The sequence below is a fragment of the Callospermophilus lateralis genome, chromosome 5, assembly GCF_048772815.1.
Source record: "Callospermophilus lateralis isolate mCalLat2 chromosome 5, mCalLat2.hap1, whole genome shotgun sequence".
In the NCBI taxonomy this organism is placed as follows: Eukaryota; Metazoa; Chordata; class Mammalia; order Rodentia; family Sciuridae; genus Callospermophilus; species Callospermophilus lateralis.
In genome coordinates, this window is record NC_135309.1 from 148156561 (window position 1) to 148160250 (window position 3690).

The following is a 3690-nucleotide window of genomic DNA, read 5'->3' on the forward strand; positions in this document are numbered from 1 at the left end:
GAACCCAGGGGCATTTAATCATTTAGCCACATCCCCGGCCCTTTTTATTGATTTTTAATTTCAAGACAGGGTCTCTTTAACTTGCTTAGGGCCTCCCTAAGTTGCTGAGGCTGGTCTTGAACTTGCTGTCCTTGAGCCTTAGCCTCCCAATTCTCAATTCTCTGGGATTAGAGCAGTGCATCAGATCAAGTATTCTTTTTTTTTTTTTTTTTTTCCCCTGATGGTGGTGATGCTGGGGATTGAACCCAGGGCCTCATGCATGTGAGGCAAGCACTCTACTAACTGAGCTATATCCCCAGCCCCCCAGATGGAATATTCTGATAAAAAATTAGCATCCAATTTTTGAAAATAGAGTACTAGAAAAATAGGACTACAAAAGTAACTCATTTATTTTTAAAATATTGACCAAATGTTAAAATAGTCTTAGTTTGGATATATTTGGCTAAATAAAGTATGTTAACTTAATTCCCCCTGTTTCTTTTAATTTTTTTTTAATGTGGCTACTAGAAAATTTAAAACTAGATGTGTGGCTCATATCATATTGGACAGCACTGGGCTAGACTATGAGGGACTTGATTTATTGTACTAAGATTTTCCCAAGGGTAATGGAAAGTAACTGGGGAAGAAACAGAATCTGATTTGCATATTGTATGTTACATATTGACATACCAGAAAATTTATGTTGGCAGCTATGTGAGAAACGGATTTGAGGGGAAATAGACCAGAGTTAGGCAGATTAAGGAGTTGCAGAAAAATCATGGTCTGATTTGTGGATGGCTGTATGCTTAAAGGATGCAGAGTCCCTTAGTAAGACAAGGTAAGGGGATTCATGTTGACTCTTGGTCGTGTGGCTTGGAGAACTGTAGATTTCTTAAGGAGGAGTCTAGAATATGAGGAGCAGAGCAAGTGAAGTGTTGCATCAGTCAACTTTGTGTCACTATTATGAAATATCTGAAACAATATACTCATGCAGAAAAGAAAAGATCACTATTTTGGAGGTTCAAATTCAATATTGGGAGACCCCATCAGTTTGGGACTGGTGAGGATGGCACATCATGGCAGCAGGGCATGCAGAGTGAGTTCTCACATCATAAGCCAGGACGTGGGGGGCATGGGGAGAAGAGATGGGGGTCCCCACAATCCCATAATTCCTTTCAGGGGCATTCCCCAATGTCAAACCAAATCCCTTTAACAAAATCACCCTTCATTCATTCAACTCAGCTTATTAGATGACACAGGATCCCACAGGAAAATATTGCTTTTAGGAAAAATTGGCTGTTTTTTCTTCCCTAAACCTGTTACTCAATTAAGAAATGCTAAATGGGGATGTGGCTCAAGCGGTAGCATGCTTGCCTGGCATACGTGCTGCCCGGGTTCGATCCTCAGCACCACATACAAACAAAGATGTTGTGTCCGCTGAAAAACTAAAAAATAAATGTTAAAAATTCTTTCTTTCTCTCTCTCTCTCTCTTTAAAAAAAAAGAAAAGAAATGCTAAATGAAGGCTAGATACTGTCTGTCTCTCATTTCACAACAACAGACACATTCCAATACTGTCACCATCACCTAGTGAACATAGTTAAGAGTCCTACTCATGTTGTGTTCTGAGGGCTTCCAGAATTCAAAGGGATTATTCTTCAAATGAGGATGAAAGAGATTTCCCCTCCTTTGGACACGTTCCTCCTTCAGGAAGCAGGAAAGTTCCTCAGAAAAGACACAGGCTTTGCCTTCACACACACCTGAGCCTAGATCCTAGATCCTATTTCTAAGTCCTGGCACGGGAAAGACTCACAATCAATATTTGTTGAACAGATGAAGTTTGCTTAACCCCCCCTGAGCCTCAGTTTCCTGATCTGTATAATGAGGTGATTGTTTCCACTGCTAAAAGTTACACAGATGCATAATCTTGTACATAAAGCATCTGGCACTGTATTGTTACTCGACAAATAGTACCATGTATGATTACATCTGGAATAAAATAAAACCAGAAGGTGAAACTACTTGTGGTCATTTACTGTACATGGCAGGTTTTGTCTTCAGACTACTGTTTTGTGTACTTCCAGGTCACTGGGGACATGGATGGCACGAGTCTCCTAAATCTTGAGGTGATCCTAAACCCCAAACTTGAGTTGCAAATACTCACTTTCAGCCTTCTCCTTGCTGTGTCTCTAGACAGGACTGTGTTACCACTAACAATGTAGCCTTTGTTCATTGTCTTCTTTCCTCTCCTTCATGTCTCTGGGGAAGAAATCTTAGAAACTCAACACTTTAAAAAGAGAGAACAGGAGGGCTCTGAGCCAGAGCAAAGGCCTTGGATTCCCACATAACTGATTAACTGACCTCGGCTGTTCTTCAAATGACAGCTGACGATTATGTATTAGCTGAAAAAAAAAAAGTTACCCTTTCACCTGCCCTCCTTCTGCTTTGAGAATCTAGTGGCCCTTTCCAAGTTTGGCTTTTTATCACAGCTTAAATAAATATTTATGTATAAAGTACAAAAAAGCAGGCCAATCGCTCCTGTCTTCTAAGAACAATGCAACTGTTCTCAAATATTTTGCAAGAAACTTACACGCTTTTACCCACTGGGAAGCAAAGAGGACACTGAAGAACCATTAGAGACTAGGGAGTAGACTGTGTCATGACACTGGTGGCTAAGAGACAGAGAGCTTGCCCAGATGACACTCAGTGACAATGTGCCCAGAGAAACAAGGCCTTGAACTTTTCATCCATCACACCAGTGTTTGAAAAGTGGCTCCACTGTCTCTTCCCATGTCTGATCCCACTGGAAGACAGGGCCCTTCCCCTAAGGGCCTTATGCATTCTCCAAGAGGGACAGAACACACCCTTAAATTAATAGAAATCACTAACTACTTCACTGCACGATATTGACTGTAAGTGGACAAGAGTTTCCAGGAAGGGGAATCAATGAGACTGGATGATGCTGAGAAGGAGAGAGACCTTAAATGACACAGTGAAGGATGAGTGAGATTTCGGTAAAAAAGGGAATGAAGGAAAGTGATAATGTGTTTGGATGTGAGTGAACATGTATGTGAGCAAGTGAGTATGTGTGTTTAGAAGGATCCAAAGGCCAGGAGGTGCTGATAATTTTTTTTTTAAAAGAGAGAGTGAGAGAGGAGAGAGAGAGAGAGAGAGAGAGAGAGAGAGAGAGAGAGAGAGAGAGAGAGAATTTTTTTTTATTGGTTGTTCAAAATATTACAAAGCTCTTGACATCTCGTATTACATATATTAGATTCAAGTGGATTTTCAACTCCCATTTTTACCCCAAATACAGATTGCAGAATCACATCAGTTACACCTCCACATTTTTACGTAAAGCCATACTAGTAACGAGAGAGAATTTTTTAATATTTATTTTTTTTTTTTAGTTATCGGCGGACACAACATCTTTGTTTGTACGTGGTGCTGAGAATCGAACCCGGGCCGCACGTATGCCAGGCGAGCGCGCCACCACTTGAGCCACATCCCCAGCCCAGGTGCTGATAATTAACACAAAGCCTGTTCACTCAAGATCTTCAACCCCACATTGTGATTCCTGTAATCTTCTGCTCCGTTTCCCTCTTCCCTCAAGCCTCACCTGGAATTCTCTCTTGCTGATTCTAAATTCTCTCTTTTTCTTCCATCTTCTGTCCACCACCTTTACTAATGCATGGACTTAAAACCAGTTCTAATG

At 40.9% G+C, this 3690-nt stretch overlaps 1 non-coding gene across 1 annotated transcript; it reads right to left on the bottom strand.

Annotated features, from left to right (window-relative positions):
* Positions 1-224: 224 nt before the first annotated feature.
* Positions 225-297, bottom strand: Trnav-cac (transfer RNA valine (anticodon CAC)). Its single transcript has one exon. It is a non-coding gene; the product is annotated as a tRNA-Val (tRNA).
* Between the last annotated feature and the right edge of the window lie 3393 nt (positions 298-3690).